The sequence below is a fragment of the Leopardus geoffroyi genome, chromosome C1 (assembly GCF_018350155.1).
Source record: "Leopardus geoffroyi isolate Oge1 chromosome C1, O.geoffroyi_Oge1_pat1.0, whole genome shotgun sequence".
NCBI classification, from domain to species: Eukaryota; Metazoa; Chordata; class Mammalia; order Carnivora; family Felidae; genus Leopardus; species Leopardus geoffroyi.
In genome coordinates this window covers 16,916,530-16,934,071 of record NC_059328.1, presented here as the reverse complement: position 1 = coordinate 16,934,071, position 17,542 = coordinate 16,916,530, and the positions used below count along the sequence as shown (strand labels likewise).

Below are 17,542 nucleotides of genomic sequence, written 5' to 3'. Positions count from 1 at the left end.
TACTGGAGACCCTGTCGTCAGGCCTAAGAGGGGACAGGGCTTGCCGGGTCACTCAGCAAGACAGAGGCGAAGCCTGGCCGCACACACCTGGGGACTTGGGACCAAAGCAGCCAGTCAGCGCCTACTTTCTGTAGACGCCCAGATCCCTTGGCCAGGCAACCCCAGGCAGGGATGGCAGCTGGCCGGGAGAGGGAGGGAGGATTATGGGGAAACAGATTTTCTCCCCACCTGCCCCCTGGGCTCCGGGATAGGTGATAATTGACCGAGTGAGCCCTGAGTCAGGCCGAGGCAGGGCTCCATCTGGACCTGGCACGGCAGGGCCGCTAATTGGCACTGGGTGATCTTTGCAGCCTCCCTGCCAGGCTTGCAGCTCCTTTGCTGTCTTCCCAGAGACTCCGGTTTAATCCCCAGACGACTGATGCCACGGTGGAGTCAAATGCTCGGTCAGGCCCAGAGTGCCAGGCCTTGGGGGTGGGGAAGGAGCTTCTCTGCCTCCCTGGGGGTCCCGTAGACCAGAGGGCTCTGTCCGGGCAGAGGTGGCCTCGCCTTCTAGCGCCTGAGTGCCCGAGCAGGAGGTCTGATGGAACGGAACCTGCCCGGGCTGAATCCCAGGCCTGCCTCTGGCTAACGGTGTGACCAGGGACAACGTACCTCGCTCTCAGCACCCTTGTCTGTATAGTGGGGAGAATGATAACACCGACCTTCTATTTGGTGGGGAGAGTATGTGAGTTAATCTAGAAAAAGCACGGGCAGCAGTGCCTGCCTAGGGCGCACTGAGCCCTCCACAAGTGTCTGCTGTTACTATCTCCGTTCATTCTTGGCTCCCCACTTGCTGTGTGCCAGGCCTTGGGGGTACAGAGACAAAAAGGTGTGGTGGTCCCTGCCCTCAGGAGTCTGTGTCCAGTCGGAGAGATGCTGAGTTACGAATTGATTCAATAGGCATGTATTAAGTCCCTGTTATGTGCCAGGCACGTGACACGGGGACAAAGGCCCAGGCCCTGCCTGTAAGAGGCCATGACTGAGCAGGGGGCCGGCACACCTTCCCCTGACCAGACTTGACTGCTGGCCACTCTGGGCAGAGGGAGTGGGCTCCAGGCTCAGCAGTGCCAAGTTGGAAGGGCAGCCGGCTCACTTTCCTGCCTTGGGGTCTCCAAGAAGTTCTGGGTTTGGGTTGGGGAGAGGAGTTTGAGCGGGCGGCGGAGAGTTCTGGGCCCAGAGAGGGGAGGCTGGGCTAGGCTGCCCCTGTGACTCCCTGCTCCCCTTGCTCTGTGAGCCCGGGCCACTTCCTGCCCGCTCTGGGCTGGCCTCTATGGCCTCTCCCAGGTGTGGGACTCCGGCTATGGCCAGGCTCAGGCACCCAGTCCTGGGTCCTATGTTCTTCAATTGTTGATCAACCGATCTGTGTATTTTCAGGGCGTTGTGCTGTGACTATGTCTGAGCGGAGCTTGTGGTATTCCCGTGGTGGAGCAAGTGGGGTTTGGGGGGTCTTCCTCATGCAAAGTGGCTTTTGCATTTTGCACGCTTCCTCCTCTTGCGACTGAGGTTAAACCAGTGGAGTCAGTCCCCCTGGACTGAACTGGGCAGGGTGCCTGATCCTTTGTGCCATGGGCACAGCCACGCTGGAAGCCGGTGGCAAGCTTCTGGGCTAGGAGGGACTTCCCACCACTGTGTACCTACCAGGCACCTGCCTGGTGCTGGGCCAGCAGCTTCCTCAGTTCCTAACCTCACTCAGTCTGCACAGTCACCCTCTGCAGTAGGAGGTGTTGTCTCCATTTTAGAGATAAGGAAACTGAGGCTCACAGAGAGGAATGCCTCGTCCAAAGTCAGTCAGAGGCTGTGACCCACCGTTCTTCCTAACTCCTGTCTCCGAGGCTCTCAGTGTTCCAGCTTGACGAAGGGTGCCCCCCCCATCTTCTACCTTTCTCCCTGTCTCCTCCCCTGAGAAGGGGGGCCCTGCCTGGCCAGGTTAAGTCCAGGGAGCGCCTCAGGCTCATTCCCCTGCTGTGGTAGCTCCTACTGGGACCACCCAGGGGATGTCAGTCATCCTGCCTCCACTGCCCCCCCCCAACTCCCCCACATGCCCAGGCTACCCCAGTCTGCCCCTGCCGGGACCTGGGCTCTGTGGATCCCTGCCAGCAGCTGGCAGGACGACAGAAGTCAGAAGGCAGCGGCAGAACTGTGTTAACACGTCTCCTCTTTCCCTGAGGGGGGGATCCCAGGGCCTCCCCAAGCCAGCCTCTACACCGGCCATCTGTGGCGTCCCTCCTCTGCTCGAGACCCTTCAATGCATCCCTGTGCCTGTGGCGAGCTCAGCCTGCTTTGGCCTCCCCTCCATGGTCCACCTTGCCAGCCGGAGCTCCTGGCACCTCTTAGCCGCACCCTGGGCCCCAGTTGCAGCCGGCGGCTTCCAGCTCCCCCACCAGCTGTGTTCTGTCCTCCTTCTGGGCTTTTGCTCAGGCCGTTCCCTCTGCCCCAGCACCAGCCTGGCTAACTCCTTTTTATCCTTCCAGCTCGGCTCCACCCAAATCACCTTTTGGCCTTCTTCTAGGATACCACCCCGGACCAGGCCTGGGTTTGGGGCCTCTCTCCCATGCTCCTGAAGCACTGTCACTTTGCCTCTGCTGCTGCATGATTAAATGGTTGTAAGTGTCTGCCTCCTGCACTTGGCCCTGAGCCTGGTGGCAGCAGGTACCCACAATGTCTGGAACCCCCCAGCACCAGTGGCCGAGAGGTGACGGACAGAAGGCCTCAGGAAGTGTGTATTGACTGACTGACTGAGGTTCAGAAATACAGAATCTTATGTTCAAGGTCACTCAACTGGTGGGCGGACTGGAGACTTTGTTCTAGGCCTCCAGAGCTCTCCAGACCATGTCAGAGCCCCCAGAGCTCTTTCCTGTGCCCCAGGGATGGGGTCTCAAGCCATCCCACCTTCCTGCTTCTTGGCACTTGGTTAATACCTGTCTCTACCTCCCACCTTTCCACCTGCCCAACTGTGAGCATCATGAGGCAGCCACACCGTGCCTGCCCTGCTCGCTGCCTGGCACAGAGCAGGCCCTCTGGACACCTCACTGAACGACAGGCTAGAAGGCCTGTAGGTCCCACAGCCCCAAAGCCAGAGTAATCAGAACTTCCATGACCATTGTGTCTTTTGACCTCTCCGCCCTAGTTGTATTTGTGTGTATGTGTGGAGTAGGAGTGGAGCTCACGGTCTCCTGGGGAGCCACGCCCTGAACCCCACATCCTGCAAAGGCAGGTTTCACGCCTGGCCTGTCCAGGCCCTGGATCCTATGTTAGGGCCACAGGTCCCGGCTCTGGCCGCCTCCCTTCGTGCCGTCCCCACACAGGGGCTGAGAGCTCGCGCACGCCCCGCAGGCAGCCCCATTCCTCCAATTTCCTCCCAATTAATCAAGCTCTGAACTTTTTAATTATCTGCCTGCAGGGTGACTCCCCACTCTGGTGAAGCAATTAAGGACATTTTCAAGTGCTGAGTGGCTGCAGGCAGGCAGCTTTGACCAGGTCCTGATGGAGGAGGTGAGCGGAGGGACTGGCTGGTGACAGGAAGGGTGGACAGGAATGCCCCTGAGCCGTGGGGCTGCTGGGAGGCTGTCCTGGAGTCCTGGCCGGGGCCATTCCAGGAATCTGGGGCCACACTGTCCAGGGCCACCCCCATCTTCATTCGACAGCCCAGTCTCTGCAGCTAGAATCTGGCTTCACAGGTCCCGGACAGTGACTACGTGCTGGGCACTGGGTTAGGGGCTTTACATTCTTACTGAATCCTCACCTTGACCTTGGGAGTAGGAAATATAATCTCTGTTTTAAAGATGAGGAGGGGCACCTGGGTGGCTCAGTCGGTTGAGCGTCCGACTTCGGCTCAGGTCACGATCTCCCAGTTCGTGGGTTCGAGCCCCGCATCAGGCTCTGTGCTGACCGCTTGCTCAGAGCCTGGAGCCTGCTTCAGATTCGGTGTCTCTTCTCTCTCTGCCCCTCCCCCGCTCACGCTTTGTCTCACTCTGTTTCTCAAAAATAAATAAATGTAAAAAAAAAGAAATTAAAAAAATAAAGATGAGGAAACAGAGGTTCAATAACATTAGGTGATTTCGGAGACGCAGGTGGCATTTGAAGCCAGCTCTGAGTCCACATCCACTCTATTCTAATGTCTCTCGGAGATCAGGATGGCCCTTCCAAGTGCCCAGGGTCACTGAGGAAGGCAGGGGTGGGTGGGTCAGGGGAAGCCTTTGGAGATGCCACCTGAGCTTGAGATCTGCTGAAGAACATGGCTCTCCACGTGCAGGGTGGATGGCGGGAAAGGGCATTGCAGGCAGAGGGGACAGCCTATGCACGGGCACGGAGGCATGAAATGGCATGGTGTGTGTGTGGGGGGGCACTACAAATATTTCAGGGTCACTGAAGCATGAAGTTCGAGGCTGGGAGAGGTGGGAGATGAGGCTGGAGAGGCAGGTTGGGGTCTGGGTCACTGGAAATCAGGAGAACCTTCACGATCTTCTGGTCCAAGCTCCTTATTTTATGACTACAGAATACACAACCTAGACGGCACCAGTGACTTGCCTAAAGTCACCCAGCAGATTAGTGGCTGACGGAGACTGGGCTGCAGCCCAGGAATCCTGACACCGAGATTGGAAGGGAAGAGAGAGGGGCGGAGGGGTGGTGGCCGTCAGATCACTGCAGGAGTCTCCCCCCTGGTTTCCTGGCCTTCCCCCTTGCCCTCTTACCTCTCTACTCGCCTCTGGCTGCAGTCTGTTCTTGACATATCAGCCAGAGGGATCCTGCAGAACAGGAATCAACTGTGTGTTGCTTCTCTGCTCAAAGATCTTCAACAGCTCCCACCTCACTCTGACTGAAAACCAATAGCCTACCAAAGCCCCCTTTACCTCTCTGGTTTAATTTATCCATGGTATTTTATTCCGTGTGATGTCATTGTATCCCTCTCACCTCTCTGAACTTACCTCCTACTACTTTCCCTCCTGTCTACTCCACTCTAGCTGCCCTGGCCTCCTGGCTATCCTGGAAACATCAGGCCTCCTCTGGACTCAGGGCCTTTGCACATGCTGTTTCCTCTGCCTGGTTCAAGTCCTAGCTCAGCTACTTCTTCACTGTGTCCCTCTCTGAGCCCCATATCCCTCATCTATAAATGGGGTTAATGCTGCACACCTCACTTTCCTCTCCAGGCTAACAGGGGATCCTAATGAGAAAGTGGGGAACAGATAGAGCTCCACAAAAGCCCTCCCTCCAGCTCTAGGCTATCACTGCAAGAGGGCTTGTAAAGGTCCTCACTGGGTCCTTGAGGAAACAGGCCCTTTGATGAGCAGTGGACTCCAGGCCGCCAGACCTTAAGCTGGATCAGCACGCTGGAGCCTCCCAGCCTGTAATCCTCGGGACTCACAGATGCTGGAGAAGCAAGTGTTAAATAATAATCACGACGTGCCGGAGGGGAAGCCGGATGTGTTGGAAAGCTTGACACATCTGGCAGGGCCAGCCCCAAGTCCCCCAGCACATCTGGCTGCTGTATTGACAGGTGGTGTAGCGGGTCACTGAGGAAGGGCCTTGTGGGCCCAGTCCTGGTACCATGAGGGGCTGATGGCCGGATGGAGCTGGAGAGCATCTCCCAAGCTGCCCACGGACCACAGCCCCCTTGAGGGTCCTCTTCAGGCCTTCCACTGTACTTCGGTGGCTGTGTTCTAAGAGGCCAACTTAGGTCCCCGAACCTGGTCTGCCAGATTCCAAAACCCCTGCCTCGTTTTGTGGGCCCAGCCGCCCCTGCTGGGGCTTGGGGAGCCAGGAAAGCCCCCTCCCCTCTCCAGCCTGGGGGGGTGTATTTTCAGGGTCACCTCATGTAGCACTTTCCTTTCTATGGGATCCAGAAATGCGGTCATCAGCTCCACCTGAGGGAGCCCCCTGGGTTGAGACTGGCCTCCTCCCTCCGCCCACCTGCCCCAAGAAAGCCATGGTCATTAATAAAGGACACAATTAGCTGTCAGCGGAGAACATGTCTGGAATTTTTTACCTGCTCTGTGCGCCCGGTTAAGGCAACAAACCCTGGACCCCCCGGGGAAGCAGCTACCACACACCTTTCGGGGGCCCCCTCGCCTGGGCCCATGGCAGGAGGGGCCTGTGACTTTTCCAATGTGGGCTCCACAGGCCTGGGCCTGCACGGGGCAGTTTTTTCCAGGCCAGTGGAGAAAGTGACACAGTGAGAGAGATTTCCTGGCACAAGTTGGTTTTTTCAACCCAACAGGCAATACAATTCAATACAAGCTTCTCCCCCTTTCTGTGCTCACTTAGAGTCTTTAGGGCTAGAAGGACTTTAGAGAAAAGCTAGTTCAATCTCTCATTTCACACCTCATTTTACAGCTCGGGAAACAGAGGCCCAGGGAGGGGAAGTGACCTTGTTTGTGGCGCAGGGAAATAAATACGCTTCTCTTTAACGCAACTTGGGTTTGTAGCCAAAGTCCAAAGGCATGTTCCAGAGACTCTCACAGTCACTCTCCACACACCGCCAAGTCCCGGCCGTGCTGAGGCTGGGGAGGAAGAGCGGCGAACGAGGAAGACGGGGGCCCTGCCCTCGTGATGCTGAGGGTCTAGGACAGCAAGGGGGAAAGAGGCACCAGATAAACATAAACACCGTACACGGTTTGTGATGGCCGCGAAGGTGGCAGCCACGGGCAGAGGCAGGTGTGGGGCGTCTCTGTAGGGAGTGTGGCCTTTCTGAAAAGTGGTGTTTAAAAAGACAGTCCCTGGGGAGAGAAGCACACTTGGCTGAGCGGGAGCAAAATTTGCAAAGGTGGTACAAGCCCAGTGCCTCAGTTTCTCATTCATTGTAATGGGGGAAGAGCCAGATGTTATCGGGCACCTGGTGCCCACTCGGCCCCAGGTATCTATGACCCCCCACAGACACTACTATGCCTGTGAAGGCATTTCCTGCTTGGGCACCTCTGCCCTAACAATGCCACGGGGTTGGGATTTGTCACCCCTATTCCGCAGATCAGCAACAGAGGCTCAGAGCAACGAGGGGCCTTCCCTGGGGCATATGGACATCCAGCTCAGGAGCCTGAGCCTCCGATACCTGCCCCTCTCTCTCTGACCTTCTGGGTGTTTTCCCCAGTAACCCAAAGGTTGGTCTGCATGCGCCCTGGTGGCCTGTGACTTGAATGCTAATGAAAATCCCATTCAAGAGGTCCCCGCATTTGATGCCTCAAGGAAAAGGGCTTAGAAACACAAACAGGGAGAGGGGGAGCTTGCCCATGCTCACCCTGAGGCTCTTGGGTTGGGGGCCTGCAATCGCTCTCCTTCCTAGGGGTACAGAAACCGTCGCCTCCTCCTGTTGGCTTCTGGGGAGCAGGAGTGGGCCTCAGCTAACCCAAGCCATAAATCAAATGCACAAGATGTGGCTTGGCAGCCATCCCAGTGAAAAAGATCTGGGGGTTTGAGTTGACCACAAGCCAAAAGCTGCTGAAAAAGCCAACGTGGTCTTACACTGAAAGAATAGAAGTAGAGTGATAGCCCAGCATCCTCCCTGTTGCTCAGGGAGGGTCAGTCCTGAGTTCCACGTTTTATGGAGGTCCATCGAGTGATAGTGGACACGTTTCCGGCTTGTTTTCCGACCGCAGCCATCTCTGGGTTGTGCTGGAGGGGTTTGGAGTGGGGTCCCAGGCATGAATTCTCCCAAGCAACATTTTCTAGGCCCACAGCAGAGTTCCCGAGCCCCACTTGCCCCAGAACATTCTCTTGTCTGGATCCCTGGGAAGGATGAGTTCTCTCCCTAATGCTCTAGCTCTCCTGGACACTGGAGATTTGAGGTCACGTGTGTGGTTTCACTAGGGTCCGTCCTTGATTTGAGGATGGATTTACTCAGTAAAAAAAGCCCAACAATTTTTTTCTAAGCAGTGACTTTGTGTCCTGCTCTGTGTTGGGCAATAGACACAGTCCCTAGCCTTGAAGTCCACTTCAAGAAGGGGAAGAATGAATATGATCAGCGAGGGGTATTGACGAGGGTTTTTCAGGCCATTTGAACTGGGTATTAAAGGATGAGTAGGAGTCCATCAGGACCAGGAGAAGCGAAGGGCATTTCAGGCAGATGAATAGTGTGTGCAAAGGTATGGAGGAGTGAAGGGCAGGGCAGGGTGGCTAGGGCATGGGATGTGTTGGGGAAAAGGCGAAATATAAGACAACAAAGGTGATCTGGGGTTACACCACAATGGGCTTTGTGTGCTCGGTGATGGGAGTTTGGGCTTTTATTTTCCAAGAGCAGGAAAGCCAGTGGCAGTCTTGTGTTACCGTTCAGATGGCCACACAAGTGCCCTGGGCTCCTTCCTCCCAGCAGCCTGCCGAGGCCCTAGCCAACTCATGCCCCAGCCCTCCTGCTCTGGCCTCTGTTAGCCCACCCCCCAGTCTCCACTCTTTCCCCATCTCCTCTCCTTGTTTCCCCCTAATCTTCCCCTCCCCCAGCTCTCGAGCCCTTCTTCCTGTGTTGTGACCAGTCCCACCTCTTCCATGTAAAAATCAACTAAAAACTGAATGGAGCTATTAACAACTCTTAAGTGACAACAGCAGCCACTCTCTGTATTGAGTACCTACTGTGTGCCAGGCTGAGGGCTTCATGTAAGTTTTTAGGGGGCCATGCATCATAGTGGTCATGGGTACGGGTTCTGGAGTCAGGGTCCATCTGGCCTTGAACTCTGGCTTTCCCACTGACCTTAGGCAAGTTACTGAACTTCTCTTTGTGCCTCAGTTTCCCATCTGGAAAATGGGTCTGCCAATAGGACTTAACTTGTGAAGATTCAGAGTTAATACCATAGAGTGTATTAGTGTTCATCAACAGTTGTTCTTTTTTTAATTTTATTTTTTTCAATAATCTCTATACCCAACATGGGGCTCAAACGCATGACCCCAAGATCAAGAGTCACATGCTGTAACAACTGAGCCTGCCAGGTTCCCCCAACAACAATTGTTAGAGTAATTCTATGAGGTAGGTAAGTACCACTGATAGTCCCATTTATAGAAATAATTAAGGTTCAGTAAGGATACATAACCGGCCCACAGGCAGTGTCAGGGCTGGGGGGGGATAGCAGCGGAGAACTCCACGTGAGTCCAAAGGCGGGGTCTTAACTATCACATGGCCTCACGTCTTCCAGGCTCATGCCTGGGCTGGGCCTAGGGACCCAAAGCTCAATGGGCTCCCAGCCTGGTGGGGAAGGTGCCCAAGTAGACAGGCAGTTTCCACACAGTGTGTGATTAGTGCCAAGGCACGCATGGCAGGGAAGAGGTGCTGGGCCCGAGAGCCCAGAGAAGGGACCTTAACATTGTTTCCTGGAGGTGCTAACACTCGAGCTATCTTAGAAGACAAAGAAGGACAAAAGAGTGAAAAGAGAGGCATGTTGGGCAGAGAAACAGTCTGCAAAAGAGTAGAGATGAGAAACTGCACAGCAAGACTCAGGGCCCGTAGGTGGAGCCCTGAATTTGTGAGCGCAGGGGTGCAGGAAATGAGGCTGGAGAGGCAAGCAGGGGCAGACCGTGACAAGCCTCCCGCCCAGGACTATGTGTCCATGCCTCCGGGACCACCTGCAGGTCAAGTAGTCCTGCGTGTGGCATGACGGTTTGTGAACCCGCAGAGAACCGGGAAGAAGCCTGCTCAGTCCCTGGACTAGAACATTCTTGGATTGTAAAGTCCCCCATGGCAGCACAGGGACCCAGGGATCCTACCTCCTCTGCAGGGTTCCTTCGAGTCTAATCCCAGAGTTTCCTGGGGATAGATGGCTTCTTAAAAAGTTATTATTATTATTTTGTTAAGGATTTTAGTTTTAAGTAATCTCCATACCCGACATGAGGCTCGAACCTACAACCCTGAGACCAAGAGTCGCACGCTCCACTGACTTGAGCCGGCCAGGCGCCCCTTTAAAAAGTAATTTTAAAACCACCGCATCCCCAAAGCTTACAAAAATCCCACACCTCAGTTTTAAAAGGTCAAAAGTTGAAAATGATGAGCCAACAGCAAGATTTGCGGGAAAAAATGATCTCTGGCAACAGCCAGAATACTTCATGACAAATTGCCCAGACGTGGTCATTTTAGAGTGATCACCTTTAAATGATGCTCCATCCTCCCCTAAATATGTCCTTTATTCGAACAGTGTGTTTATAGGGCCTGGGGCTGCTGTTCCCAGCTTGCACTTTGGATTTTTAAAACAGGAGGAAACTGAGAGAGAGAGACAGACAGACAGACACCAAAGCAGAGGATGATGACAAACCTCTAATCTCATAAACTCTTCGCTCAGTCTTTATAAAAATGGGGAGACCTGGTTGTCTCTGAAAGCTCATAAATTTGACAAACAGCTCTAGCACCCACAGGGAAGGAGTCTCATCCTTGGTAAAGACTGGAGATGTAGAGCGGGGAGGCGACTTCTGCTGAAGGGCAGCCTGCAGAGATAGCCCACGCCGTCACCAAGGGAGGGCTTGAGAGCACAGTTTCCTACCTTAATTTCTCTGACCTCGTGGCAACCCTGTTGGAGAGAGTCTCCTTGGTTACAAGAGAGGCCAGAACTAATATTTTAACATTTGTAAGCTTCTGATAAATAACAGCTCACACTTAGAGCTTATTCTAGGCCACGCACTGTTTTAAGTACCTTATGTGGATTAATTTATGTAATCTCAAATTATACTATAATTATCCTCATTTACGGGGGAGTATAGGCACAGAGAGGTAAATCGCTGGCCCAGCACCACTGGTTCAGCGAGTGGCGGCGCAGAGATTTAAGCTGAGGTGGAAATCATGTGTTCTCCTTCGCCCACTGCTTGTTCACTACTTGAGGGGTCGGGCTCCAGACTGGGTGGGGGGCTTTACTCAGCTCTGTCATCTCCTCTCATGACAACATCCTGATGAACTCCTGGCCCTGTTTCACAGCCGAGGGAATCCACGGCTCTGGGCTGCAGGCTTTGTTTACTTGGCCAGGCTTGGAGTGCTCTTCTTAGCCTTGGAGGGCTCTGGGGTCCTATCCCACTTTGTCTCCTCGGAGAGGCAGTACAATGCAGTGGTTAGCTGCAACGCTTCCTAGCTGAGTGACCCTGGGTAAGTTGCATAACCTCTCTGTGCCTTAGTTGAGTCATCTGCAAAATGGGGGCAATAGAGCTACCTCCCTCCTAAGGTTGTCAAGAAGATGGGTGACACTCCTGAAGCTTTTGGAATGCTTGCACCCCAGCAGCAAATGCTCCGTATGTGTTAGATATTGCTTTACTGTCCTCCCCTCCCTAACGGGGTGCTCTGTGCCCTGGATCCTGCTGCCAAACCAGATGGCTCCCGCCTAGTCCAAAAGCCCCTATGTGACAGACAGCGAGTCGGCTGGGTCCTGCCGTCTCTGTCCCTGTAGAGAAGGCAGCATTGGAGTTCAAATCCCAACCTCAGTTCTTTCTGGCTGAGGCCTTTAGGTACCATGGGGACATCTCTCAGAGTCTCCGTTATTTTGTCTGTAAAACAGGGGTAATAGCATCTGTTTTATTATTTAAAAAATGTTTTAAGGGGCGCCTGGGTGGCTCAGTCGGTTGAGCGACCGACTTCGGCTCAGGTCCTGATCTCACCGTCTGTGAGTTCGAGCCCCATGTCGGGCTCTGTGCTGACAGCTCAGAGCCTGGAGCCTGCTTCGGACTCTGTGTCTCGCTCTTTCTCTGCCCCTCCCCCACTCATGCTCTGTCTCTGTCTCAGAAATAAACATTAAAAAAATTTTTAGATTAAAAATTTTTTTCAGTTATTTATTTATTTATTTTGAAAAGACAGAGAGCACGAGCAAGGGTGGGGCAGAGACAGAGAGAGAGAAAGAGCGAGAGATAGAGAGAGACGGGGAATCCCAGGCAGGCTCCATGCTGTCATTGCAGAGCCTGATGATGTGGGGCTTGAACTCACAAACCATGAAATCACGACCTGAGCTGACATCAACAGCCACTTACCTGACTGAGTCTCCCAGGTGCCCCACACCTGTTTTAATAACACAGTGGTAAAAGCAGAGACTTAGGCAGATCTGGGCCTCTGCATCTTGCTCTCTGCATGACCTTGGGACAGTTGCTTAAACCCCTGGGCTCTCAGTTTTCTCAGCTGTAAAATGGGGACACACCCTTGCAGGGTTTTATACTGTGAGGACAAAATGAAGTTACAGCTGGATGACGCCATAGGCCCGGCAGGACTTGTCAAGTGGCTGTTAGTGTGTCTCCTCTAGGGATCATTCAACAGGCCTGAAGCCCTACTATGTGCCAGGCACTGTTCTGGCCGCTGGGGACATGACAGCAAACAAGGCAAGCTAGTTCCCTACTCTCAGAGCGTCTAATCAAGTGAGGAAGATGGACAATAAACAGGTAGCAAATAAATATAGGGTGACGTGCTAGAGGGTGCTGAGCAGGGACTGCTCTAGCCGGGTGGTAAGGGAAGGCTTGTCTGAGAAGGTGACACATGAGGTGAGACCCGAAGGCAGAGAAGATTTGGTAGTGGGAGTCCATGGGGAAGAGGATTCTAGGCAGACAGCATGTGCAAAGGCCCTTCCTCCGGAGGGACTAAAAAGGCCCTTGTGTCAAGAGCCTCAAGGACGCCTGTGTGGCTGGAAAGGGGAGCGAAGGGCATGGTGGGAGGAGGGAGCTGAACCACAGGAGATGAAGCCAGACTCCGAGTCAACAGAAAGCCATTGCGCCGGGCTCTAAAGGGACCTGTTGTGTGAACAGGTCCCTGCCTGCTGGGTGGAGAGGGGGCCGTGCAGAGAGCGGGGAGTCTGTGCTGTGGTCCAGGCAGAGGTGACACGGGATGGACAGGGTGATGACAGTGTGGGTGGAGGTGTGGTCAGGTGTCATGAGGGCCCAAGAGCAACCTCTTCTGCCCCTGGGAACACCCCATGCGAATGAGAGGGGCGAGAGGGGAGACACCAGGCTCCGCTTCTGTGAAGGAATATGGTGTTTCCTCCAGAGCACTACATCATTTCAGCAGTGCCTTCTCCCCAAGGACTCTCAATCAGCGAGCTGACTGCCCACCGAGAGCCAGTAATTAGGCTTCTGGGACAGGTGCCCGGGGGGCTGGCAGAACCTCCTCTCTGGGCCGCGCTGCTCCTTGGCAGAAAGTTGAAAGGGAAGCAAAACAGCTCCCGGCAGTTCCTTGCCCCATTTTAAGGGTCCTCCTGTCGCCTCTCACCCAGCCCCAGGCATGTGACTCCCCAGGCTGCCCCAAGGCCCCAGAGGACCCCTGCTCAAGGTCTCAAGTCTCAGCACACCCCGGTGTGTGCCCTCTGCCCCCAGCTGTGTCTCATTCCCGCTCACCTCGGCCCAGGCCGAGAGAGGATGTGTCTTCGTCAGGGAATCAGAAAGTTACACTGTGTGCATTCAAACAGGATCCCCCCCGGAGACGCCAGACCTCCATCCCAGGAGTTAGTCAAATGGTGGACATTTCAGGCATCGTGACAGGTACGGGACGGGTGACCTTGGGGCCGACAGGGCCCCGGGGACGGCCATTCATATTTCCTATGGTTCCCTACTGCTCCCACCTTCAAGACTGACCCACTCGCTCCTGAAACCAGACTATAAATCACAACTTTCCAGAACAACCCCACCTCCTGTCTCCATGGTTCCTGAGCGTGGCCACAGGTGTGCCTCACAAGGACCTGCGAGAGGGACATTATTTTTATTCCCCCTGGGGCTGAGGAGGACAGTGAGGCTCGGAGAGAGAAGTGACAACCTAAGGTCACACGGATGGTGGGGGCAGAAAGCGGGCCAGGATGTCCACCTCTGGCTTCGATATGAGCCTGGTCTCCTTGGCACAAGGCCGTCTGCCAGCCAGGCTCCCCCCTGCTCTCTAAAGACTGACATGATGGCAGGAGGCTCTGGCTGGGATCAGAGGAATAACCGACAAGGCCACACATGGGCAGCAACAGACAGGAATGGGCAGCAGAGTACGTGTCCTAAGCAAGCTTTAAAACGGACCATGGCCTTCACTTAGATATGACATAGCCATCTCAGATGATTTAGGCACTAGCCACTGCCCTTTGTCTACTGATCAATAGCACTATGAGAGCCTGTCACAATGCTCTAAGGGTGGGTTGAGTGCAGATTCGTTCATTGTTTTGTTCATTCATTCACTCCATAGCCAGTGATTGAGAACCTGCCACTGAGACAGAAAGAGGTCAGACACAATGCCTGTTCTTAGGTACTGCTACCTAGTGTATTGCTCTGTTTCTTCCACTGGACCGAGAGCTTCTCAAGTGGTTAAGAAAGTGGCCTTAGGAGTCAGACCATGTCCTGGCCGTGTGACTTTGGCCAACTTACTCTCTGTGTCTCAGTTTACCCATATGAGAAATGGAGATAATAACAAGGCCTACCACGTAAGGTCATTGTGGGGGTTAAATGAGTTACTATGAGTAAAGCACTTAGAACAGTGTGTCTGCACAGAGTACGTGCTTAGGTCTGTTCTTCCACGTTCTCAGGGACTTGTACGATTTCCCAGCCAAGGTCTTACTGTCCCGATGGGAATCACCGAATTTTATTTCTAACAACTGTTACAAATAATAACTTCAGGCACCCTCCTTTTTTTTTTTAAAGTATCCTGGCAGAGAGCACATGCAAAATTCATCAGTCAGGATCTATCTGCTGAGATTACCTTTAAAAGGTAATCATTATCCCTTCAATAAATATTTTTTTTGAACACCAAGCACTATTCTAAGGGTTTTAGCTGCATCGTCTTATTGAGTCCTAACAATATCCCTGTGAGGTTGGCACTATTTCCCCTATGAGGAGAAAACAGGCTTAGAGAGGTTCCATGGTCATCCATCCATTTATCCATCAACCCATCCACCCACCCACTTATCCATCCATCCATCCATCCATCCATCCGCCCACACACCCATCCATCCGCCCACACACCCATCCATCCATCCATCCATCCATCCATCCATCCATCCATCCATCCAACCATCTACCCAGCCACACACCCACCCACTCATTCATCCATCCACCCACTCATCCATCCATCCATCCATCCATCCATCCATCCATCCATCCACCCAGCCACCCACTTACCCATCCATCCACCCACCCATCCACTCATCCATCCATCCATCCATCCACTCACTCTCCCATACATCCACTCATCCACTCATCCATCCATCCATCCATCCATCCATCCATCCATCCATCTGCCCATCCGCCCACCTGCCCACTCATCCATCCATCCATCCATCCACCCACCCACTCATCCATCCATCCATCCATCTATCCAAGATTTATTGAGTACTCATTATGAGCCAGGCAAGCACTATGCCAAGGCTAGGTTCAAGTCTCAGCTAGTAAGAAATGAGACCCAGTCTTTGTCCTATTAAGGCTCCAGTCTAGCCAGGAAAGACCTACCTCCATTAAATAACAGGCAGTCTGATCAGGGCCACAAGTTAAAGAGTGCACAGGTGAGTTCAATAGGGGCTTGACAGTATATATTGTTGGCTTTCAGCCTAGCTAAGAAAGCAACCTAGAAACTTCCCCTTCTCCCCCCTAAGCCACTCCTCCTAAGCTCCATCTTTGCCCCTTGTCAACATTGCAAACTCCTGTTCATCAGGTCAGTGGCTCCTCCTGCAACACTTTCTTATGATCTCTTAGGCCACAGATGTCACTGATCCCCTAGGAAGCCAAATGTATCTGGACTCTATATCGGCCTCATATTTGTCATGTGTTCGCTGGCTGAGTGCTGCTTACCACGTCCCCACTTTGGGAAGTATTCCTCAATCACCACCCAGCCCCCCAACCCTGTCCCTGGGCCATCAGGTTGCTCTCTTCTCTGAGTTCCCACAGGAATATGTGTGTATCTCAACTATCCCCCCATAATTATTTTCCCTTCGGCTTTCTTCCACACTAGACTATGAGCCTATAGGCAGACCTTACTCGTCTTTGAGTCCAGTGCAAAGCTGGGTACATGGTGGGCACTCAATACAAGTTGGTTTCTGGAATAGATGGAGAGGCAGAGTGGGTGAGAACACCTAGGTCTGAGTCCCTACATGGATGATTCTGGTCAAATGGCCTCAGACCAGTGCAAGATGAGGATTTAGGGTTGGTATGCAAATTATTTGGTCTTGACCTCCAACTTCATCCCGTTGATCAGTAGCTTTCTAGAGTGTTGTGTTGAGAAAGATCCTGAAGTAGCCCTGGATTTAGTGGGAAGAGTATAATGATTGAGTCTCAATGTCTGGCTTGGAATCAGGTAGGAATGGCAATGGCACTCCCCAGTTCTGATATCCTGGGAAAGCCATTTTCTACTTTAAGGCTTTGTTTGTTTTTGTTTTTGTTTTTGTTTTTGTTTTTTTCCTGTCTGCAAAATGAGGGGACTAGACTCAATTATATCTGACACTTTAGATCTGAGCCCCACGTCTTCTTCTAGAGTTATTTTTCTTCGGGGACAAGAGCCACATGCCAGCCTAGCCCACGATTGGTACATAGCAGGTGCTCAGTAAATGCTGGTCGGATGAATAGTCCTCCTTGGTCATTGTGAGACTGTAGGGAGAACAGCCTTTCCACGCAGACAAATATGAGGAAGGTGGGGCTAACAGAGAAGTGAAGTGAAGGTTCATGCCCAGAGTCAACTAGAGCCTACTCTAGTCCCTGGGTCTTCTGACACCCAGGCCTGTTGTTCCTGCCCCTGGTTGGCTGCACGTACCTATCTGAACAGATACTTCCCCTGACGCCCATCAAGTAAGGGTCCCAGTCTCGAGCTGTGTTGCATTTTGACTCCACAAAGCATTTTCACGATCATTATTAGGCTCGAGCTGCATAAGGACTCTGGCAAGAGGGAGGGCTGACCCTCACCCTCAGTCGACAGATGGGGACACTGATGCTCAGAGAGGACATGTGATTTGCTAGGGTCACACAGAGCTGGGTCTCAAACCCAGGTCTTCTGTTGTAAATCTCATGCTCTATCCACCTGCCCCTTCCTAACCAGCTCCTCTGTTCCACAGCATTTCTTCCCTCAAGGCCACCTCTGTGTTTTCAGTGAAAATGAAAGAGCAGAGACGTAAAGGCGATGTAGCGGGAGCCAAGCTCTCCTCTCCATGAGGCCAAGCCCCACCTTGGGTCACATCTTGGAGGGAGAGGCCTTGGAGGGGAGAGAGGGGTCATAAGACCTGAGCAGCGGGGCGCCAGCTGGACGACAGGCCTCCCGGGTCTTCCCTGCGACCCCGGCCTGGGCTCACACCAGCTGGGTAAACAGGAGTCAGCCTGTCCAAGGGCGGGGGGCATTCCTGCCCCTCTCACACTGCCTGTCTGTTGCTAAGGATTCTGGGAAGGAGGCGGGGAAGGCTAAGGTGAAAAGCTGCCCGGGAGCAGCCACACGGAAGGACTGATCTGGAATTGTCCTCAGGAAGACAGTGATGACCCGGGAGCAGACGGGAAAATGGCTAGACCCGGTCTGGCATCTACACTCTCCCCTCTCTTCCTGCTCCCTACAAGCTTGGTTTTACCTTATTCTAAATACTCTACAACTCTGGCTATGTTACTTGGCCTCTACTTTCCCATCTGTTAAATAGGCCTAGGG

The 17,542-nt window shown here is 53.4% G+C and overlaps 1 protein-coding gene across 5 annotated transcripts in view; it reads right to left on the bottom strand.

Annotated features, from left to right (window-relative positions):
* Positions 1-17,542, bottom strand: part of EPHB2 (EPH receptor B2) — a 194,221-nt gene that overhangs the window by 59,512 nt on the left and 117,167 nt on the right. The gene's annotated exons all lie outside the window — the stretch shown is intronic.